Source organism: Chrysemys picta, chromosome 2 (genome assembly GCF_011386835.1).
Source record: "Chrysemys picta bellii isolate R12L10 chromosome 2, ASM1138683v2, whole genome shotgun sequence".
NCBI lineage: Eukaryota > Metazoa > Chordata > Testudines > Emydidae > Chrysemys > Chrysemys picta.
Genome location: NC_088792.1, coordinates 227,065,247 through 227,090,557, shown reverse-complemented (window position 1 = coordinate 227,090,557; position 25,311 = coordinate 227,065,247). Strand labels below are relative to the sequence as shown.

General features: G+C 41.5%; 1 protein-coding gene across 8 annotated transcripts in view; it reads right to left on the bottom strand.

Annotated features, from left to right (window-relative positions):
• Nucleotides 1-25,311, bottom strand: part of CHD7 (chromodomain helicase DNA binding protein 7) — a 180,990-nt gene that overhangs the window by 145,640 nt on the left and 10,039 nt on the right. Inside the window, exon 1 of one of the 8 annotated variants that reach the window (XM_065585617.1) lies at nucleotides 8,830-8,961. The exons of the other annotated variants lie outside the window; for them this stretch is intronic. The gene's annotated coding sequence lies outside the window, so the exon portion shown is untranslated. Of the gene's footprint in view, nucleotides 1-8,829; nucleotides 8,962-25,311 lie in introns of those variants that run through there. 8 annotated transcript variants of the gene reach the window in all.

Here is a 25,311-nt window from a genome sequence, read left to right as displayed (position 1 = left end):
GGGGGGAGTCCTCTCTCCCCACCACAGCCTCAGGGCAGTCTGCACCCCAAACCCCTCACCCCCCAGTCCCACCCCAGAGCCCACAACCTCAGCCACAGCCCTCACCCCCTGCCCTCCGCTTCCCAATCCTCTGCTCAGCCCTGAGACCCATCCCACACCCTAAACCATTCATCCCAGCCCCACCTCAGAGCCCTAATGCCCCCCAACACACACACACACACACAAGGGTTGCCAACTGTCTAATCGCACAAACCCAAACACCTCTGCCCCACCCCGACCCTTCCCCAAGGGCACGTCCCCACTCACTTCAGCACCTCTCCCTCCATCGCTTGCTCTCCCCCACCCTCACTCACTGTCACCGGGCTGGGGTGAGGAATGAGTGTGGGCTCCAGGCTGAGCCCAGGGCAGGGGGTTCAGGGCTGTGGGCAGGAGGGTGAGGGACGGGAGGGGGTTCAAGGTGCAGGCTCCAGCCAGGTGGTGTTTACCTTGGGTGGCTCCCAGAAGCAGCAGCATGCCAGGCAGCATCTCCTAGGCTCATGGATGGCCAGGCGTCTCTGTGCGCTGCCCCTGCCTGCAAGCACCACCCCCGCAGCTCCCATTAGCCACAGTTCCTTGTTCCCGGCCAATGGGAGATGCAGAGTCTGCACTTGGGCAGTGCACAGAGACCCCCCTCACCACTGGACATGTCGCTGCTTCCAGGAGTGGTGTGGAACCAGGGCAGGTAGGGAGCCTGCGTTAGTTCTGCCAGACTTTTAGGGGCCTAAAAACTCCTGGTTTGGCTTCAGTAGCCTCTAGGAGATCAAGCCAGGATCTGGGAGGGTTGGCACCCTACCCCAACCCTTTGCCCCAGCCCTGAGCCCCCTCCCACACTTCAACCCCCCCTCCCCCCCCGCCACACATCACCTCCATACTTAAAATTAATTCCGCACATGGATGGAAAAAATTAGAGGGAACATTGGTATCCATATCTGACATCTTTGATCCCTTTTCTGCAAGTTGAGCTGGTTGTCCCTTTACAGGCTCAGAATGCAGATACCAAAGAGAAAGTATTAGCTATGAGTAAGGCTACATTTTAGTCACGGGAATTTGTAGTAAAAGTCAGGGACAGGTCACTGGCAGTAAACAAAAATTCACAGCCCATGACCTGTCCATGACTTCTACTAAAAATATCAGTGAATAAAATTTGGGGGGGCAGGGGGAGGAAGAGGGGAACAGAAGGCCTGCCTGAGGCCCCACAGGTACTGGGAGAGGGCAGCTCAGCTCCTGGAGGAGGGGGGGAGAGCAGCCTGCAGCACATGGCCCGGGACCCCCACTAGTGCTGGGGGAGAGGGTTGGAGGTGCCGGCAGGCTCCCTACATGGCTCCATGGCTTCCCCACCCCCAGCAGCAGCAGAGTTTGGGTGTGGGAGGCGGTAAGGGATTGGGGCACAGGATGGGATGAGGCGGGTTCCAGGCGGCACTTATCTGAAGCCACGATATCCCCCTAGCTCAGCTGCTAGGCGGAGGCATGGCCAGGCAGTTCTGCGCACTGCCTCCACTTGCAGGCACTGCCCCCACAGCTCCCATTGGCAGCTCCTGGCATATGGGAGCTGCAAAGCCAGTGCTCTGGGCAGAGACAGCCCGCAGAGCTGCCTGGCCACACCTAGCAGCTGAGCAAGGGAGATATCGCCACTTCGGGGGAGCCCCCCAGTAATTGCTGCCCAGAGCCCGCCTCACCCCCCCCCCGGTCCCCTCCCACACCAAACTCCGCTGCTGGGTGGGGCACAGGGACATGGTGGCTCGAGACTGCCCCAGCAGCGGCCGGTGCACCTGGTGCAGGGGCTGCCTCGGGCGCATCAGCTACTGCAGAAGTCACGGAGGTCATGGAAAGTCACAGAATCCATGACCTCTGTGACAAACTCGCAGCTTAGCTATGAGGGATCCCAAAGAAACTAGGTTTCTGGTTTGATCCTTCACTGGTACAGAATCTGGGCCTAAAATCTTAAAGGTCCTGAAGCTGGCAGGGCCTCCTGTGAATTGACACATCCAGACCTTTACCAACTGGACTTTGGAAGTGGCTTCCTCAGTCTTTTTTAAGGCTTTTGCATGTGTTCTAGAAGGAATCCATCTGGACTAATCTCTCCTGTGCCTCCCTGCTGAGTGGAGTCCAGTTTAAGGTTATGGCCCAGATTTTAAGAACCTTGAATCCCATGAGTCCTGGCTGCTTAAGAAATGGACACAGAAGGGAAAGTATGACCTCCCATAACATTTGGGACTTGGGCTGCAGCTTGGGGTCTCAAGCCTACCCCTCTTCCTAGGCTTCAGAGCCTGAGTTCCAGTCCACGCTGCAACTTCAAAGGGTTGTCTACGCCATTATTTTCCACGGACAGACAAACATCTGGACCGGTTCAGGAAAAAGGCATATTTCTCAGTATCTCTCACTCTGCCAATGGCAAGTTACAGTTATTCTTGCAGATATATTTCCTGACTTGCACAGGCACATTTCAGAGGTGAGTTGAGAGTTTAAGTCTGTTAATGAGTACTTTGCTATCTCCTGATCTTCCTTAAGAGTCTCCTAAAATACCAGACATGGTAACCTTCACAGCTAGAAAACTGCCTTAAGTAAAGGCAACAAACCTTTTATTTGAAGAGACAGACAGATTCAACTTGGAGAAAAGAACTCTCAAAAGCTAAAAGGTGAGCAGGTCAACAGTGAGGTCTTTGGAGAAGTTAGTTTTCACTTAGGAAGAGGCATTCCCGTCTTCTGTTATAGGAGTGCCAAGTCTGCCAGTTCCCCTTCACCTCCCCAAACATAGAACTTCAGTGGGACTAGAAACTAATACTAATCAAAGAACTCATTTATAGCCAATTAAAAGGCTATCTGCAGCCTCCGAGAGGTCGCCTTCATCAGGCTCTGCAAAGCAACAGTTTTGATTTGCCCAAGGACCTTCAAACCTTCCATTAGCAGCCCCTACCCTTGATTCTTTTTGGAGACCATTTTTAGGCCTTCAACCTTTAAGATGTGTATGGACTTAAAAAGATGTGGAAGAGACACAGGAATCTGAGGTTTCAGATGAACCACCACCATTAAGTTACAACCAGTTCTTTTTAGGCTGTCTGCAACTAGAGAGTAACATGGGTTGTCACTACTGTCAGATGATATGAGGACACATAGGAGTATCAATATCTTGATGACTAGCTTATAATACCCAATCATACAGAGAGGTGACTTCATATTCTAAAGTTTATGCTCTGTGTTCGACTCTCTAGAATTGAAAGAATACGAGACAATTATGGATCTCACTCAGCTTCTCACCTTCAGAGAAAAATTTCTCCTTAATGTTGGGCTGTACTGGACAATGTTCTGAAGAGAACACAGCACTATCCATTGTGAATACAGACTATGATGGGCCAAGTGAGTGGGTTTTGGTGAAAGTGCCAGACAGAAAAAAGACAAACAATTTAAAATTAAGTTTTCACTAATTCCTTCACATTTAAATAATTTTCATGTCCCTCGCTAAATGATTCTGAAGAGCAAGTCAGATTAGCTAGAATGCACACAAAACTAACATGGGAAAGCTGAAGCTGTGCTTTAGAAAGCATGAAGTTCTTATGGACTTCTGAAGAAGTCTTGTTCTATTTGCAGTATCACATCAGAAGATGAAGTCAATCTGCAATGACCTCAAAGTGTTTATGACATAACATTAATATTACAAAGCTTTATGAAATGCTATTCCTACAAAAATCATAAGTTAACTATAGTAGTTATACCAATTCCCTCTGATGTTCCCATATTACAGCATTCCATATAACATACCACAGTGATGTAAGAGTAATGAATAAAGTTAAAAACATTGAATAATCAAATTGCTAAGCAACTTTTTTCAGTATTAGCTGCCTAATGAATGGTTCCAAAATCTTCTGCAGCACTGGCCACCCAACAGCGACAGCTCCACAAGGGTCTTTGAGAGCAGTAACCTCCCGTAGACAATCTATATTCCCTTCAACAATGCTGGCTGTCCAGTAGTCTCTGTTCTGTTGTTTTCAATTACACTAACTCAGTGACAAGATACCAACACTAAGATGGGGGATAAGAGGTTTTATAAATTCTGTAGGGGATCCATTCCCAACACTGTATTATCACTCAGTCACTAACAAAAGAAAATTACCTACCAGAATCCAGTATCACTCATAGCTCAGATCTCCACTTCAGCAAATAAGCTACTACTGAATCTCTCTTTATTCTCAGATATGATATGGACAATTTTAATTGTGGATTGCTATATTAATTATAAACATGTACAAGTGACCTTTAAATTATATTTTATCAAACTTAGGTGCTGATTATGTTCAGTTTATCCTACAGAGTATCCTAAACTGGAGTCCCTATCTACCATGCACCCATCCACTTTTACAGTCAAAATCGTCAGACAAAAGATTTCACCATTACCCTGTACTGACAGAAGCCAATATTAATTATTATTTGAATTAACCTTTGAGCCGTGGTTTTCTTTAGTACTCAATAAAGACAGGGACAATTTCTAATTACATTCTACCCTCATTATTAGTCAAGAGGGTGTAAAGCTATGTCTGAAGAGACTACTACACTTTTGCCTTGAAAGTGCTGTGGACTTCACTGTAAATCTTTTGATATCATCCACTTAGTAACTTACTGAATGCAAAAAAGTCAGCACAAAGGCTATTTCCCTGATAACTTAGCAAAGAATGTTTTAAGCAATAGCATACTATGTACACAAGCATTTCAAAGAAAGTGCTTGCATCCATCCTGTACTGCAAATACAAGCAGGAGGAAGTCATCAATTCCTACATTTTACAGCAAATAAAAATCAGCAAATTTAACGTGTATCCATTTAGAAATATTAGGAGTTGAAATAGTTTGGAAGGACTGATGTCCTGACTAAAATAAATCCCTACTCTTAAAGGATTAGTATTATCAAGTACTGCAATATAACGGAAGTAGACTTTCAATATTTCAGCTGAAAATATGAAGTGGGTTAATTCTGTTTATTTTCATAACCTATAACTTTCAAATAGCCAGCATAGTTTCAGATTTATCATTATAATTCAGATGTCATGTTTATCAAGCTCAGTCTTGAAGCCAGTTGGGTTTTTTCCCCCACTGGTCCCCATGGAAGGCTGTTCCAGAACTTCACTCCTCTGATGGCTAGAAACCTTCATTTAATTTCAAGCCTAACCTTGTGGATGGCCAGTTTATATAATTTGTTCTTGTGTCCACACTGGCATTTAACTTAAATAACTTCTCTCCCTCCCTAGTATTTATAGAGAGCAATCATCTCTCCCCTCAGCCTTCTTTTGGTAGGCTAAACATGCCAGGCTCTAAGTCTCCTCTCACAAGATAGGTTTTCCATTCCTTGGATCATCCTAATAGCCCTTCTCTATACTTATTCCTGTTTGAATTCATCTTTCTTAAACATGGGAGACCAAAACTGCACACAGTATTCCAGATGAGGTCTCACCAATGCCTTATATGATGACACTAACATTTCCTAATCTGTCCTGGAAAACACATCTCCTGAAGCATCCTAGGATTGCATTAGCCCTTTTTTATGGCCACATCACACTGGCAGTTCATAGTCATCCTGTGATCAACCAATATACCCAGGTCTTTCTCCTCTTCCAAATAATAAATCCACAGCTTACAATAATTTTTTTTTCTATTAGTCCCTAAGTGCATGACTTGCATTTTACACTATTAAATGTCATCCCATTTCTACTATTCCAGTTTTCAAGGTTGTCCAGGTCATCTTGTATGATATTCCAGTCCTCCATATTGGCAATACCTTCCAACCCTATTATCCACAAATTTTATTAGCACACTCCTGTGCCAAGGTTATTTATAAAAATGTTAAATAAGATTGGTCCCAAGACAATCCCTGAAGAAGTCCACTAGTAACCGCCCTTCAACTTGACAATTCACCTTTCAGTACGACCTGTTGTAGTCTCCCCTTTAACCAGTTCTTTATCCACTTTTCAATTCTCATATTAATCCCCATCTTCTCCAATTTAACTAATAATTTCCCATGTGAAACTGTATCAAATGCCTTAATGAAATCTAAGTAGTTTAGATCTACTGCATTTTCTTTGTCTAAAATATATCATTTTTTCCCAAGTCCAGTGCACTATCCACTGAAGGACACTGTATCAAGAAATATCAGAGGGGCAAAAATATTTTTTTTAATATTGTCAATGTCTCTTATCTAGGCTGTGAGAACAAACCAGTCTCTGGTCAACTCTTCCTGCATTTTTGCTTTGCAGCTCACTACTAACATTGCTTAATTTCATCTCTGTGTTAGTACAGTATAAACAAATTCAACCTGTGTAAATTGGTAGGTTATATTCAAGGATAAGCAGCCATGGAATCCTAGCATTTGAAACAGACTTTTACCTCTAGTCATATATTGTAGACCCACTGAATGGCTCAAGTTTAAGAATACGATTATTCATAGAAAGTAATTACAATTAAATTGACAGGGTTTGGTTGTTTTTTTAAAAAATAAAAAGTAAACCTTGAAACTAAACAAAATATTTGTAGAGGTTTTGGCAAATTCTGTTGTGAGTCCAAACCCTAAGGCATAATAAACTCAGTGTACAAAAGGCTATTAGATATCTACTACAGAACAGAGGTAAAATTTAACCACTAAAGATTCAAGTTTTCCAGTAGACAACATGTATTTTCTGAGAGTTATAAGTCAAAGATGGTAACACCTATCTCCATGTACACTTACCAAGTTAACCAGTTTTACTGTATTATCCACCCTTGATTTTGCAACAGTCAGTTTAGCTACTAGGCACATGGCTGTTAAGTATGGAGTTGGTTTTTTGTTTGTTTGTTTGTTTTTAAAAAGCTAGCTCTAATTTTTCCTAAGGAAAGTGGTAGACACTTTCAATTTGGCTAAGACATAAGCTCTAGGCTAGGTCATAGGTGTCCCTATTGGCATTTATTTGACAGCGTTAAGAATTTAAAAAAGTATACTTTGCATACAGGTATGTTATGTTAGTTCTAACAAACTGTCAACATTGAATTGAAACAGCATACATATACAGTGGAAGCTTCCACTGAACAGACATTCTAAAGGAGCCTTGCCTCTTTACATATATTCACGTGAGCGTGCACATGAAAAAAAGTAAGGCTCTGAAAGATCCTCAGTTCATTCCTCGGGAGCCTTTTGTCTGACTGCGTACACACTGTCAAGTGTTCTACTACTGTCTAGCACATAGTTGTACACAATGAATGTTTTTCATTAACCTTGGAAATTCCTTATGTTTTAAAAAAAAAAACCCAAGATGCATAGTGGAGCCCTCAAGTCCAAAATTGTGACAGTATCCTTAGCTCTAACAATGTTAACCTATATCCCAAAAGCATAATGCACTACAACAGTGGCTCCCAACCTTTACTCTGCCATAGCACATCTTGAGACCTTTAATTATTTTGAGGCACACCATATTGTCTCCAAATAAACTCATGAATATTCATGAGCTAATCCAGAATGAGGCTAGTAGCGTTAAAGTCAAAACAACCATGGTGGCTGTTAGATCGTGATCTGTCTTTTGTGCCAGAACTAACATTTTCAACAGTGGAAACTAAACATTAAAGCTAAATATAAGAACTCTGGACAAAAGCATGCTCAGTGGAGAAAGTGACACCCAGCCCCTTATCTCACACCAATTATGCCCCCATACCTACCCAGCTCCCCCACCAGTTCTGACCCCCAACTCCCCCACCCATAGGTGCCGGAACTAGAGATGCAAGGGGTACTGAAGTGGTTTCCATCATATACAGGGCTTACAATTTGATTCAATGACATTCAGCACCCCTATTATATAAATTGTTCCAGCATCCCTGCCCCCACCTCACCTCCTCCTGGGGTTCTTCCTCCTTCCCAATGCTGGGGGGCTGCAGCAGGGTCTCCACTCCCCTTCCAGGCTTGGGGGCTCTTTCCCCAACCCAATGGCTGAAGGAGGCAGGGGGAGGGGCGAAGGAACCAACCTGTTGCTCTCAGGAGGGGAGGGAGTAGGAGAGGTAGACTAAGCTCTGATTGGTTGCTCTGCCCCTGGAGAAGGCAGGGCAGTGAGGCTGACGGCCAATCAGAAGGTGGCTTCCCCCCTTCGTTCCCCCTTGCCTGCCCCCACTCTGCAGGATTCAATGGAATGTGACACAGGCATAATATTTGAAAGGGGCCTTCTCCTGGGCAACAAGAGTACAGAATGCAATCTGACTGACACTAAATTAACATACAAGGGAAGGAGTTGTGTGTTCTCATGTAGTTTTTCAAAAAAAAAAATCCTGTGGCACACCTGTTTGGGCCTGATGGCACACCAACATGACACGGCACACTAGTTGGGAATCACTGCACTACAATACAGTGCCTAACATACCATTACTTTCCCACAGAACCCCTGCCTCATTCAGGATGGGGACTTGCCTAGTGTGCAGACTATTAAGTATAGGATTCATATTGAATCCAAGACACAAAATAGGTATCAAAAAGCTGCTCCACTACCAGAGCTCTGCTCAGCTTGTACACTGATGAGCCAAGCGTCCAGAAAAATAGAGATATGTGACTACATAACTGAAAACTGTCAGTGCATATGCACAAGGAGGCAAAGCTCAAGCTGTGCAGGTAGCCTTAATCTTACTATTTCTAGATTTTTAGAACAGAACCATATTTTAAATACAAAAAAGTCATTAAAAAGAATCTGAACTTTGTAAATTCAGTCACTCAAAAGTTAGGAAGTGTCAGAATGAAGGTTGCCTGTGCAATCTTAATTTAGCCCTTTTGCGTGGATGTATGCTAGAGTCTTTACTTACATGATCATATACTTCTCTCTCTATACAGGATCCCCTTCTCATTCAGAGCACAGGACAGGTAATGCTCATTGAATGAAACAGGATTGTGTAGTGAATGAGGCTGTTGTCTGTAGGACCCATACCCCCAACTTGCTGTAGAAGTTAAGAGAGAGAGAATGAGGGGATTTCATAGAAAAAGGATGAACTTGTAGTTAGGCAGCTGAATGCCACTTAGGAGAACAGGTTCTATTCCCAACTATGCCACTATTTCTTGGGCAAACACCAAGTTTTCAAACCCACTAATTTTCATGGCCATGTTCATTTCTTGATGCCCAACTTCAGCCTGATTTTCACAATACTGAGCACTTGTAACTGCAACTGAAGTCAATGACAGCTGTGAATCTGGCACAGAACAGTCTGGTTTGGAGGAAAGAACAGAGGGTTCGGAGTGAGGAGGTTCGAAGTCCTGAATCTGGCTCTACCACTGTATGAAATATATAGCCAATGAAGTCCATTTTTGGTGCAAGGTTTTGATGGTATGAAGAAAAGATGGGGCTATAGACTGAATATTGAGAATAAATATTGAATAGCTGCCTCATTCCCTCAGCATTAGGCACAGAACCTGTTGAAAAGACATGTCATCATGTAATAAAAGACTATAACATGCACATGCATGAGGAGACAGTTAAGATTGTGTGAACATTTTTTAAACTTTGTAGTGCCTGAATTTGCAATCCTAATAAAGTAGACTGTGTAACTAATTTACTAGTTTCTTTTAAAATACCCTACCAATTCTATATATGCAACTCTACTCCCTCAATAATCACCTGGATCTGAATCGTGATCTTCAATATATCAGCACAGAGCTCTGCACTAATAACCAACTACAATAGCAGGCAGCAGAAAGCTGCTCCCCCTGTGGATCAGCCACTAAATGAGAACAAGACACATCAAAACAGCAGGCTATAGATGCAAAGGTAGTCCCATTTAACAGACATGACTGAGCACATAGATATGGCAGATTCTGAGAGACAGGGTGACTAGATCTTATTTTGTGATTCACGGGAGGGTGAGAACAAATGGGAAACGAGATGGACAGGTTCACAAATCACATTATATGGTGACTTCATTTGTGTACATATAATGAAGTTACTCATCGCTAATTTTTTTTTTAACTGAAAGATAGACATTGCTTCCCCCCTTTTTTTACCATTAGTTATATTTTTGTGCTTTGAAATTTTTTCTTTAAATAAAAGCAAATTATGGCAAAAGGTACAATAACTTTACAGTCTTTGAATGTTTATACCAAAATTATACATTAGAAAGAGCATTAGTCTGATCCATTGTAGCAATTATGTTCCTAGTAAAAATCTGAGTTGAGTAAGCTATCATGAGTGGGGAGGGATAGCTCAATGGTTTGAGCATTGGCCTGCTAAACCCAGGGTTGTGAGCTCAATCCTTGAGAGGCCCACTTAGGGATCTGGGGCAAAATCAATACTTGGTCCTGCTAGTGAAGGCAGGGGGCTGGACTTGATGACCTTTCAGGATCCCTTCCAGTTCTATGAGATATACCTATCTCCATATATTATTTTTTTATTATTGTGAGAGATTACTCAGAGATCCTACCAAAGAAACCATACAGGAAGTCAGTGTAGATGATCACAATGGTCCTTTCTGGCTTTAAAGTCTATATGAGTCCAACTTTTTTTTTTTATTATTAATTATTATTATTATTATTAAAGGAAGAGACCACATTAGCAAAGATTAACTCTGACCATCACTAAAATAATATTTTAAGATGTATAGTGATACTACTATTTGCCTATATACCGTTCAATTTCTCAGTCTTCACCCTCTTCCATGAGATGTACAAGTGTATGGAAAAATTAAGTTTGACCATTTTGTTAATCCATTAGCCTCCAAAGTCACCATTTATAAGGTTCTGCCTGGTATGGTACAATTGGCATATCATGTATACCATTCTAGGGATCATATATTAAATATCCAAGAGCAACGAAGAAGCAATTTGCCTTAAACAGAAGAATCTTAGTCTCTTCTACACAGAACATCTTATCTGAAAAAGAAGTGAAACTAACTTTTGACCAGACATACAGAAATATGAACACTGAAAAAAACAGATTGAAGGCTTGGTAACAATCAAGAAAACTGAGCAGCTACATTATTGTTCCTATGTTTGGGAACAAACATTTTACATTGTAACACTTATACATGATACTAACTCTGGGTCATGCCGACTACAAGTATTAAGCAACTACAGCAATGTTCTACATGGACAAGTAGTCTGGGAATAAAATACATAAATGTAGAGAATATTGATCTTTATTCATCCATAAACTTGTTTCAGGTTTATTGCTTTTCATACCAGGCAGGCTTATCTTACATACTAAGCTATGTATTTCAGTGTTTGTACAGCATCTTGTACAACAAGGCTCTGACCCTTACTGGGGCCTTTGGGCACTGCTGTAACAAATATTACATAATTTAAAAATTTAGCTTGCTACCCACCGCAGCCAAAAATAAGAAAAAAATTGACTATTGCACTAGTAATAATCAAAGTGGCAGCTACCATTTTAACGTCACTGACGTTAAAATCACTATGAGCTCAGATCTATACCATTGTTCCTGAAAGTTAGCTGACTCTAAAGACCACCTCAACTTGCAAAAACTGAATAAATTAAAAAAAGAAACACTAAGAAAAATTAAAGCCAACATCACAGTGGAAACAGATAGAATTAATTATCAAATTCGAATGCATATATGGAGAGGTCAAGTTCCAAGTGACTTGCAGTATGTAGGTGGACGAGGGACCAAATATATACTGAGTGAAAAATCTCATCTTTATATAGACTTTTCCAAAGTATTTTGAAAAACTGGGTCCCCCAGGGCAGCATCTAAATGGGAAATAGTATATTTCACCCTTCCAGCTAGTTGGAAAGGGAGGCATACTATGTTTCTCCTATGGAACCTCCGGCACCAATATGAAGGCAATTTCAATTTCAAATTCAATTTGAATCTAGCTAACCTGCACTAAAATTCAAACATCCCCTTGCTCCTATCTGCAACAGATTAGGAAGAGAGGGAACAGACCCCTTTTCTCTCTCTTCTTTTCCTAGTGTCTAAATTGCCCCCCTCTCACCTTTCCCCTTGGATAATATAGCTATATCCTCCAATAAGTCACAATTTATACCGTGAAGTAACATTGAGTAAGAAAGCAGCAACATGAGCAGATAGTTTCATGTAGTTGTCAAAGAGTAGGTTTTTATATTATGAAGTGCAAAATAGATGCATTTTTGCATAGTAACTCTGCAAAAAAAATGGGGGGGGGAGAGCAAGCCCTTTTTCCCTTTAAACATGGTTATGAATGGTGACCCCATACAGATTTCATTAACTCCATAATATTTTACAGAAGGATTAAAGGGGATGCAGAAGTCTGTTTACACATTTATTGCCAACTGGAAACAAAAGTATAAAGGAGTAGCTAGCATATAGTTTTTCAATGCTAAAAAAAAGCAAATACCAGTTGTGCATGTTTTTAAGTGTCAATATACACCTCTACCTCAATACAACGCTATCCTCGTGAGCCAAAAATATCTTATCACCTTATAGGTGAAACCGCGTTATATCAAACTTGCTTTGATCCACCGGAGTGTGCAGCGCCGGCCGCCCGGAGCACTGCTTTACCGCGTTATAGCCGAATTAGTGTTATAGCGGATCATGTTATATCGGGGTAGAGGTGTATTGTGGATGCAATTTTGTCACATGTTTGAGATGCCAGTTTTGAAAAGAAAAATAATAGTTGTGCATAGTTTTAAAAAAGACATCACAATATACTGTGGATAGTTAGGGCTGCCCTACTATTTTCAGCAACAGCCATCCTCATCCCCCCCCCTCCCCCCCCCCCCCCCCAAAAAAAAAAAAAACACCACCACACAAGAATCAGCCTTGCTCTCTTCCACTGCCAGTGGGTGAGAGAAGACCACCACCTGACCAGGCCTTGATTAAGACTAACCCTGGGTTCAGCAGCAGGAAGTATAAAGGGCACAGCTCAGTGGTGAATGGCAGCCTTTTGTACTACACCTCATAACCCTCGGGAGCCAAAAATCCCAACCATGTTATAGTTGAAACCCCGTTATATCGGGGTAGGGGCGGCAGGGCTCCAACGGTGATTTGGGGAGCCCAGGCCCTTTAAATTGCCGGCTGAGCCCTGCTGTCGCAGCCCCAGGGTAGCAGCGGCTGGGCTCCGGCAGTGATTTAAAAAGCCCTGGGCTCCCCACAGCAGCCAGAGCCCCGGGCCCTTTAAAGCGCCGCCCGAGCCCCGCTGCCAGAGCCCCGGGAGTAGGAGCAGCAGGGCTCCAGTGGTGATTTAAAGGGCGCGGGGCTTCCTGCAGCAGCTGGAGCCCCGGGCCCTTTAAAGCGCCACCTGAGCCCCGTTGCCGGAGCCCCGGGGTTACCCTGCTATATGCGAACCAGTGTTTAAATAAAAAATAAATAAATATATGGAGATATACCTATCTCATAGAACTGGAAGGGACCCTGAAAGGTCATCGAGTCCAGCCTCCTGCCTTCACTAGCAGGACCAAGTACTGATTTTGCCCCAGATCCCTAAGTGGCCCCCTCAAGGATTGAACTCACAACCCTGGGTTTAGCAGGCCAATGCTCAAACCACTGAGCTATCCCTCCCCTCCCCCTGTTGTATCAGGTCGCGTTATATCGGGGTAGAAGTGTACTTTCTATAATGTTATTTCATAATTTGTCTGGTTGGAGTTTTGGAAAAATTACCCAAAGATTTAAATACAGTGCTAGGCTTGTGAGAATCCCCACTTTTCCATCCAATCTGCTGCATTTTAACAGCTACTCTAATGGAGAAACTTGCAGACTAAGAATGCGCTTGTATGTAGTGATTCTTCTTCTGCTCCAGCAGCTGAAGCATAAAATGGATACTTATCCTGAACAGTTTTACTCTAATGGGCAATGAAGAAAGTACCATGCTGCTTCCTCACATAGCAGTGGCCCTCCAAAATTAACCAATGGAACAATTTACCACAGGTTGTGTTGGATTCTCTATCACTGACCATAGTTAAATCAAGATTGGATGTTTTTCTAAAATCTGCTCTAGAAATTATTTTGGGGAAGTTCTATGGCCAGTGTTATACAGGAGGTCAGACTAGATGATCTGAATGGTCCCTTCTAGCCTTGCAATCTATGAACCTTTGAAAAAGTTAGATGCAGTCAACTGGAGAGTGTTGGGGACAGAGGGAAATAACTTGAAATAAAGGGGCCCAAACCTGTTAATTTGAAGCTGGACTAATTACCCAATCCCAGTAATTACCTACGCTCTTCTCCCTGCCCTTCACAGGGAGGGTGAACCTCAAGTAATCTTCTGCTATATGAACACCAGGCAGAATGTTTCAGTTGGTGTCACTAATGGAAGAACAGAATGTTGGAATTAAAAGACTGTTGCGTTTGAGTATAATTGCAGGAGAAAGGTAGAGTGAGCTTGAGGACAGCAGAAGTGCCCACGAGATGAAAGGGAGACATTTGTCTCAGTGAATGCCGCATGAACAGTACCAGTGAAGGGACACCAAGAGCAGACAATATTAACCAGTCCATAGAGAAAGTGCCAGAGTTTCCCCAGCTACCTCTGAGCTGAAGAAGTGCTTTGTAGAACTTCAACTGCCGCCTAGCTGATGGCCATTTATTTAAACAATATAATCTCAAACCACCATTTCTTCCCTCCTCCACTAATACCCAGCCACAGACTGACTTCTCATTCCTGGAACGAGAGCATCTCAGTAAGAAGTAAATGTAATTAATCTAATGCTCTCAACCACTTCTGCCTATCTCCATCATATCAATAGTTAAATTGAATGAGGATGGGAATTCAGTCTTTGAGAATCAAGAACACTTTGTAAATACTTTTCACAGGCGATTCCCCAACACCTTGCTTTTTTTTTTTTGCCAAGTCAGTAAAAACCCCTGCTGGGCTCCCTGTGGAATTTCAACCAAAACCAGAAAGGACAGATGTGCCTCTAATCAGTGAAAATGTAAGTAGGGTTAAATAGTTAAACTTCAAAAGGCTCAAGTTTTGGGTTAAAGTTAGTTCTGATTTTAACTTACCAAGGTTGCCCATCCTAACATTGGAGTTAATGTGTCTTTTTGCATGGGTATTGGTACATATGTATACGTGCACCCGTAAACGTAGGAATCCTTTCCTTAAGGGAAGATCATTTGTCAGGACGACTGCACAAATCTTAAAATCCTCCCACTAATTTGCAAGTGAAGTTGCAAATATTGTAAATAAAGTCAAGGTTTTTGTTTTTATTCAACCCTAATACTCAGAGCTTTCGATCTTACAAAAAAATAAAGAAACCTAGTCCACGGTTGTCTCAGCTTCTCAATAATTGAAGATATGGATTTCTGGAGCTGATTATTTGCATTACTTAACCTGCCTAGTTGGGACTAGGTGAACCCCACTGGGGCAATGGCCAAAGGAAGAGAAGACTGTTCCTGTCCCAAAAAAAAGTGAAATTCCAAATTTAGAGAGAAACAAGCAGAGACCTAGAAAGTTGTATTCCAAGCTTGTCTAGATGTGCATATTTACAAACTTAAAGACAGCAGAAGCAACAGCAAAGAGCTTTTTTCACATTTCCAGCCAAATGATTTATGTATTTAATGAGTCACTTCCACGTGCCCATGCCCACTTTTAAGATACAGTGGGGATGGGGAAATATTACAGCATCTAGTTTATCTGTTTATATATTGTGACAAGAATCCCTTCTGTATAGAAAATGGCATCAAATTACATGAATCTAATGCTGTCATCATTAACCAAGACTGAATGATGCCCAAGAACTAGTTAAAGGTTCAATTAGGCGGATTTAGTCAGCTAGCCTGTAAAGCATCCACCCTCTTGGACACTGATAAAAGACAAAATGCCTATTTTATAGGCAAGTATCCCCCAATATCAATCTTCTGGTGTGCCATCACAGTACAATTTTTGCAGCTGTTGGGACAAAAGAAGTCCAGATTTTTATTTTAAACTTGCATGTTTTTCAAACTTTTCTGCTGCTCCCATTTTAAAATCACATAGGATTTGAACTAGAATTCCTCCTTCTAATGGAAGTGCTGAATACTTCAACCATTTCTTCTTTAAGTACTGTCTACTACAGCGGTTCTCAAACTTCATTACACTGCGACCCCCTTCTGATAACAAAAATTAGTACATGACCCCAGGAGAGGGGACTGAAGCCTGATCCCCGCCGCCCTGGGAAGGGGGGACAAAGCCAAAGCCCAAGGGCTTCAGCCTCAGGCAGTGGGGCTTGGGTGTTAGCCCCAGGCCGCAGCAAGTCTAATGCCAGCCCTGGCGAGCCCTTTAGAATGGGGTCACGACCCACAGTTTGAGAACTGCTGGTCTACTAGATTCATTAGCTCGCATTTTAATCACTCTAGTTCCATCACCTTTAAATATAAATATACAAGGTTTGAAACTCCTCCCTAACCAGCCTAGGGATTTAAAGTAATATGTTTTAGGAGCAAAGATTTGTAAATCATGAATACTCGCTACTACAAAGCACTGTTTTCCATACACTAGGTCCTTTGCCATTATTCCTCTAAGGGGTTTTTAAGTTCCTGTCAACATCTGACCCAGTACTAGTGTACAGAGCTCCCTTCCCAGTGATCCAGAACAACTGCAAATTATAGGATCGTAGGACTGGAAGGGACCTGGAGAGGTCATCAAGTCCAGTCCCCCAGACTCATGGCAGGACTAAATATTGTCTAAACCATCTCTGAAAGGTGTTTGGAGATTTTTTAAGAGCAGGTTAGACAATGATGGAGATCCCAGATTATCTTAAATATGATGGTCACCAACGGAATTCTATTAATTTCTTTCAGTTAAACAAATTTTGGGGTGTGAACAAAATTGATTCTTGCAAACATGACTGTATTTGGGATACTAGCTACAAGCCAAAGCAGAATTCATGGAACAGTTAACAAATTTGTCGAAGTAGGGCTGTGCTGCACAAAACAGTCACAAAATTATGAAATTTCTCTTCTTTGAAGTGCCCTTTTGAGATAAATCTAGTTACCTAGCTAATGTTAAGAAAATGGTTTCTCAGAAAAGATACATTATGAAGTAATTGCTGTTTTCTGTAAAGTTAGAATGTTACGTTTCTTTGAAAATATGTACATCACATAGAATAAATGAGCTTATTTAACTGTAGCTATCATAACCTCAAGTGCTAGAGATTTGCATTTAAGGGTGTACTATAACATTTTATATATGTGCGACAAAAGAGGGCCTCATTTTTAAGAGACCTCAATTCTAAACAATTAAATAAAATAAATTTACATTAATGCAATGTTATGGTTGAATTTTTCAAATACAGAGCCAGGAAAATGAAAGTTATGGCTCCCATGATAACCACAACTTGATTCAGTTGCATATTTATATTATTTATACCATTATATATTGAGACAATTTATGTCATAACCAATTTACAGTTGCTGTGGGAATTGTAACTGAATTTCCTGACTTTATACAGTCTCAACCAAAATACAATAGTCCATATTTTGGATTTTTTTTTAAATGGTACAGTCACATTACATTTTGTATGCTGCATGCCCCAGCAAATGGAACACCCTACAGAGGCCACAAGATGTGCATGAGAAAGAGAGCAGAGTATGATGGCACATACAGGCCACACTCATGGTTTCCTAAAGATGAGTATTCTGGGGCACTGGCAGAAAGAATGATCCACTTTAACCAAAAAGAACGAGGAGTATTTGTGGCACCTTAGAGACTAACAAATTTATTTGAGCATAAGCTTTTGTGGGCTAAAACCCACTTCATCGGATGGATGCAGTGGAAAATACACTAGGAAGATATATATACACACAGAGAACATGAAAAATACGCCATTTCAACTCTAACGAGACTAAACAATTAAGATGGGCTATCATCGGCAGGAGGAAAAAAAAAATTGTAGTGATCATCAGGATGGCCCATTTCAAACAGCTGACAAGAAGGTGTGAGTAACAGTAGGGGAAAAATCAGCATGGGGAAATAGTTTTTACTTTGTGTAATGACCCAGCCACTCCCAGTCTTTATTCAAGCCTAATTTAATGGTGTCCAGTTTGCAAATTAATTCCAGTTCTGCAGTTTTTCATTGGAGTCTGTTTTTGAAGTTTTTTTGTTGAAGAATTGCGACTTTTAGATCTGTAATTGAGTGACCAGGGAGGTTGAAGTGTTCTCCAACTGGTTTTTGAATGTTATAATTCTTGACATCTGATTTGTGTCCATTTATTCTTTTGCATAGAGACTGTCTGGTTTGGCCAATGTACATGGCAGAAGGGCATTGCTGGCACATGATGGCAGTTTACATTGTATTTCAATGTGTACATCTATAGTGCCAGATTTCACTGTGGTATAAGAGTACTGGGTAAATAATGCCACACTGGATCAATTTTCTTCCAATAAGTCAAAGACACCTGTCAATGAGGAGTAAAACCGTGGGAAGTCTTAAAAATAAGCCACTGAAAGAATGAAATAAAAAGAATCCCCAAGTTAAACTGGCAAAAACACACCCACTCTCCTACATTGGAACTAAAACAAGTTTTTTAAAAAACTGGTTATTTTTAAAAGGATACACATGTGTAAGTAAGTCACCTTAGGGCGGGGTTCTCAAACTCGGGGTCAGGACCCCCGAGGGGGTCACGAGGGTATGACATGGGGGGTAGTGAGCTGTCAACCTCCACCCCAAACCCCGCTTTGCCTCCAGCATTTATGATGGTGTTAAATATATAAAAAGTGTTTTTAATTTATGGGGAGGGTGCACTCAGAGGCTTGCTACATGAAAGGGGTCACCAGTAAAAAAAAGTTTGAGAGCCACTGCCTTAGGGCTACTAGGCATGAGAAATTTAACTGTAGAGTTGTTGTTTTCCCAAAGTTCTAAGTGCCTTAAAAATAGGGCTTAAAATAAATATGCCTTAACATTGTAGTAACAAAACACAATTTAATAACTGTTGTAACAAAATGACAAAAGGAAGTTCATAGTTAGAACAGATGGAGAAAACAGGATGGATTTATGAGTGAGAGCACATTACGTTTTAATTTCCTGCCCTTTACTTTGTGTCACAAATATAATATTGACTTTAAGTAATAGTGTGCATTTAGTATGCATGTTTTAAATAAGGTTGTTAGAAAAAATATTCTAGTTTTTGTTTTTTAATCAAAAAAAGACACCACTCCACAAATGCACCTTCTTTATTTCCACAAAGCTCAATTTCAAGCCATACCTCAGTGCTCCAAGGATGCATCTAAGAATGTCATGCTTCAAAACATTGTAACTTGGAATGAAACAATGACCTCCGCAGAGGTGAATAACATGCACTGGTACAATTCTGCCATTTATTTTCAGACTCTAAAGGACTCTGTACAAAAAGTTACCCTAGTTTGAGAACAAATTTCACAGCAAGGTATGTTTTTATAGTTTCATTATAAACTCTTGGGAAAGAAAGAGTGGGTAAGGTTTGCACCAAAAATTCTGACACTCTTATATACACCATAATGTGGACAGTATTGCAAGTACATCTTGCCCAGATACTACCAAATACTTATGCTGGTTCTCACATTTGATCTATTCCCAGAACAAAAATAAAATTAATTTTTATATACACACACACACACACACACACACACACACACAGAGGTTTTTAAGGTCATACATTTTTCAATACCGTAAAAAGATTCGAATTAGTAATTTTATAGAATGTTTAAAAAAGTCTGAAGGCAAGGAAATTCAAAGTTGCACTTAAAATCAGGAAATATGTAAATAGACTAAAGATACTCCAAAAACACCTTGATTAATGAATGATACATATTTCCAGACTTAACAGCTTAAAAGGGGCACTGTCAACTGAAGTCAGTCTGAAAATGTTTTACCTAGTATTCTTACAAGCAACACTTAAGATTACTATAGTAAAGAACTATGAAGGTTAAATAAGATAAGCACTCAAAAGTTAGGAAATGCAAGAGTTAAGGTAACCCATGCAACTTTGAGTCAGCTCCCTTGAGTATATGTGCATTTTGATAGTTTTGTCAAACATTGCATATAAAAACAGTAGCAAAGCCAGAAATAGAACCCAGCTCTGCTGATTCCTTGCCCAGTGCCTTAAACACAGGAAAGAATCCTCTATTCTTTCAGCCCTCCATCAGATTCATTGTACATACTGTGCACTGAATGAGGCAATGGTCATTTAGCTCTACCAAGCATATGCACAAGTGGACAGAATTAAAGTGGAATGGGCAACCTTACTTTTGGCATTTCCTGATTTCTGAGGCCTGGTCTACACTACCTTACTCTGTAAGCGTCTACACTAAGATGTAGCTCCTACTGATATAACTTGCCCACAACACCGACTTAATAAATCCACCTCCGCAAGAGGTGTAGCACTTAAGTCGATGTAGTTAAGTCGATACAGTGTCACGGTAGACACTGATTTGCTTACATTGACTATTGCTGCCTTTCAGAGGACATCCCACATTGTCCCACACCGACACTTACATCCGGTGCAAGCGCTCTTGGTAAGGACGTGCACCGCCGACACAAGGACCGTAGTGGGGATGTGTAAAACTGACTCAATTACTGCAGTGGCTGTACACTGACATAACTTAGGTTGACAATTTTGTGGTGTAAACATGCCCTGAGTGCTTGAATTTACAAGCATGACATTCTTTAATCAGTACTAGACAAAAAAAAATTAAGTTAAATTTTATCTGGAATCATTATGGACCTTCACTAAGGTCCTCAGGAAGGTTTGAAATCAAGACCTTTAGGTCCACAGCAGAGACATCTAGCACTTAAACTGAACTAACAGCTTCACCAGCAGCAGTCAGTTAACTCTCTGAATCAGCCACTAATGAGGGGTAGGATACAAACTATGCCAGTTGCTTGTACAATTATTTTCTAGACAATAATGGAGTGTTAGGAATAAGAATTTCTAGGCTTTATGCCTTGCTCTGCAAGGCAGCATGATCTAGTGATTACTGACACCAGAACCTAATAAATCTGGCATATCCATTCTGAAAGGCAGCATGAGTGCAGATGAGACTTAGAGCCGTCTCTAATATGGCAGACTCATCTTCAGCTTTGATGTGATCTTATGCAACCTCTCAGTTTACCCCCATTTTACAGATGAGGTTATGATACTTACCTGCCTCCTACATTAGGGGCAAGAACCCTTGCTCAAGAACTGAAATTAAAACTCTGCCTCCTCCTGGCTTCCAACCCAACACTCCTTCCCTTAAAACAAAGACGGGACTGCTTTTGCATATCAACAATAGCTCACACTCTCTAAGGCTGAGGAATATGCTCAGTGCAGACAGAAGGTTCAAAGCTGCAGCAAACCTCGAATAAGCATGCGTAAATGGTGATTTTCAGAGGCTTATAAGCTGGCCAAATTTCTATGGATTTTCATGATAGTAAAATGCACCTCTCACTCCATGAGCACATCCCTGACAAATTACAAATCCTACTTTAAACAAGGCAGTAAAGCTCTTCAAAGAAAGTTTTTTAAAAAACATTGGCAAAATACATATTTTCCCCTAGCCTTAGTCTCAGATGTGGCTATGTTATATTTGCTGAGATTTTCCTAAAATATTCAGCCTGAAGCAGTGACCAAGCATGGAAAATTTCAGTCAAAAATAGTTAAAGTTAGGCAAAGTTATAAGCACCTGAAAACAAGGGCTTGTAATGGAAAGTGTTAGGCAACCTAAACTATAAAACTCCTACCAACTCTGCCTATAGCAGAACAAGATTTTTTTTTTTTTTAGTTTATTTATTTTGTGTATTTGATAGCATTTCATGTATATTACGTTTCACCACTTCCCCTCTATAACTAGTTTCCTATGTTTAGGTGTATTCCCCCAAAGATACAAACACTCAAAAAAAAAAATACTAATTTCTGCAAGTTCAGAAATTTTTTAAAAGAGGTTAAAGGGTAGGTGTGATACTTAAAAATACTTATGGAAGGATACTCAAAAGTGCTCAGCATTAAACTAATTCTTCTCCCAACGATGACACCAATTTACTTTTATAGAAAGTAGCAATAAGACATAATTAAAATGTACAAAACACTAAGATCATTGATGAAATGTGCTACATAAATGCTAAGGCTTATTAACCCCATTGTAGCAGGCCTGAAAATACCATTATGAACTTAGGAAACCAGTTTAGAATAAAACTCATAGGTTCCTGCATGTGTCTGTTCAGTCCACGAGACAAAACTAACTAGTCTCTCAGTAGACTTATAAAGACTAACCAAATATTGGTCTCATAGGGTATGTCTAGACAAGGGGTGGGCAAACTATAGCCCGGGGTCCGCATCCGGCCCTTCAGACATTTTAATCTGGTCATTGAGCTCCCACCAGGGAGCAGGGTCCAGGGCTTGCCTTACTCCGGTGCTCCAGCCGGGGTGCAGGGTTGGGAGCTTAGCCCACTCCATGCATGCTGTGGCTCCGCGCGGCTCCCGGAAGCAGCGGCATGTCCCCCCTCCAGCTCCTACACGTAGGGGCAGCCAGGGGGCTCCAAACAATGCCCCTATCCCAAGCACTGCCCCCACAGCTCCCACTGGCCAGGAACCATGGTCAATGGGAGCTGCAGGGGGTGAGGCCTGCAGGCGGGGCAGCGCGCAGAGCCTGCTGCTTGAGGTAAGCGCCACCAGGAGCCTGCACCCCTGACCCCCTCACGTGCCCCAACCCCCTGCCCCAGCCCTGATTCCCCTCCCACCCGGAGTACCCTCCTGCACCCCCAACCCCTCATCCCTAGCCCCACCCCAGAGCCCACACCCCAACCCCTTGCCCCAGCCTGGAGCCCCCTCCCGCACCCTGAACTCCTCATTTCTGGCCCCACTCCACATCCCACAACCCCAGCCAGAGCCTTAGCCCCATCCTGCACCCCAACCCCCAATTTCATGAGCATTCATGGCCCGCCATACAATTTACATACCCAGATGTAGCCCTTGGGCCAAAAAGTTTGCCAACCCCTGGTCTAGACTGCAACTGGGAGGTGTGATTGCAGCATGTACAGACATATCTGAGCTAGCTTTGGTCAAATTAAAGTTTAGGTCAAATTAAAGTTTTGCACAAAGATCAAGGGTAGTATATGGTCTTTACATAGTAGCTCAAGCTTTTGTTTACTATTTGTTCATTGCCTTGCCACATTCGGCCTCAGGCAAAAGGGAAAATATACTCACTGTTATTTTTCCTATTTGTCTCTTCCTTGTCTTTGTGTCCTCTGTTCCTTCCTCAGCATTTCTTGCAGCAATTCCCACCCCCAGCAGCTTCACTCCCACCAGCTTCCTCCTTTCATCCACTAAGTAGTTAATCTACATTAAAATGTTATCATTAGCCTGTACAGTCAGCACCCCAGATAGATTACTGGGGAGCAAAGTTGTTCATATCTCTGAGTCATTGTTTCAGGCTCAATGCAGATTCAAGACATCACCATTGCATTGATCTACACTAAGAGAATGGCTAGGAGTTTTCTTTTTATTTTAAATCTGAATCAGAGCATCCCATGCAGGTCACAAATGCATCCGAGAGTAGATCTGGTCCCACTGCCGGATGTTTTACAGCTAGGCTATGGGGTTCCAAAGCCTATTAAAGCAAGCACGTAACTAAAACGTTCACTCTGAATACAATTAAAGCCACCAGTCCTCACTGAGGCTGGGTCTACACTACCCGCCTGAATCGGCGGGTAGAAATCAACCTCTCGGGGATCGATTTATCGCGTCCCGACGGGACGTGACAATCGATCCCCGAATCGACGCTCTTACTCCACCAGCGGAGGTGGGAGTAAGCGCCGTCGACGGGAAGCCGCAGAGGTAGATTTTGCCACCGTCCCTTCAGCGGGGTAAGTCAGCTGCGATACGTCAAATTCAGCTACGCTATTTGCGTATCTTAAATCGAGCCCCCCTGTAGTGTAGATGTAGCCTGAGACTAACAATAGAAGCTTGTAACTTCAAGTTCCAGTCACTGGAGATATGACAAGCCAAAAATGTTAGAATTATCTTTTATTGAACCAACTTCTGTTGGTGAAAGAAACAAGCTTTCAAACTCCACAGAGCTCTTCTTCAGGTCTTCATGGCTATCACAACATTGCAAACAGGAAACTAATCAGGAGTTAAAACCTCATTAAGAACTCATCTCAAATACACCTTGTCTACTTTGCCTCAAGCTTTCCAGAAGATTTCTACCCTACCATAAGTGCAAAGACATAAGATTTGGTTTTGAAAACAAAGGAGGAGGGGGAAGACCAAGTGGACTTTTAATGGAAAACTAGCTTAATCCTAACCGACCGAGAAATGTCTGTCCATAACACTGTAATCAATTTATGTACCTACACAATATAGCTGCTTGCCATTTGAAGAACCTAGCCCTTTAGAACAGCCTTGAAAATTACATCAAAACTATAGAAGCATTCTGTAAAGGGTACCCTGAGTAAGATACACAGCATAAAAATTCCTGTAAGTAATTTATGTAAGATGTTCATCCCTTCCTTGAGTGATATATAAATGTGTTTAAGTATAACTGTCAATTTCTATTACTCTGGAGAACAGTGACAGCATAATATTAAAACTGCTCAGTTACTCTCACTGATATTTTACTTCATCCAATATCGTCTTCATGATTTCCCCCACCCTTTAACCTAAGGAATGTTTGATGATGCGAGTTATATTACATTTGTTTATTTCAATAATATAAAGCTTTAGACTTACTCTAGAAAATAGCCTGAGTCAGTAGAATAGCAATAAACATCTGATGAGACCATGCTGAGAAGTTTCACAGGATACAAATTATTCCTGGATACACTCATTTGATTTTTTCATTAGTCTCATTACATTGGGCAAATATACAGGTGTGAATAATTGACACCATTGTGAGTGATTGCTAATTTGATAAAATTTGTGATATTCAGGTTGACTCACAGTCTTGAGAAGTCAGATTGAGGACTTGAGGTTTGTCAAAATAGTGCAAGGAAAGGACCAGTGGAATAATAGAAGCATCTTTTTTTTTTTAAAGAGGCAATAAAGAAGATTAAGTATATCAGCTTAGGCAAGGCATTTTATAAATGATTAAATCTTCAGTTTTCTCATCCCTCTATCCAAAAAGAGAGGAGTTTGGTCTTCACACACCATCTTAAAAGAACACAACTGAAGTCTAAGATTATCATCAAGTGCTTTTAGAGCACTCATATCCTCACTAACTGCAAGCAATTATGGTTTAAAAATAAATATATACGGTCTTGAGCCAAGATTACTCTAACTCAATGACAATACACTCAACTGCAAAGCTCAGGAAACAGATTCTGATCCCACCAATAGCGTCCCTGCCTAAGGCATGTATTGATGTTGATTGGGCATATTCAATAGCCTTCAACTGTACTGAAAGCTACAGAACTCTTCACTATAGTAAAAGTCCGA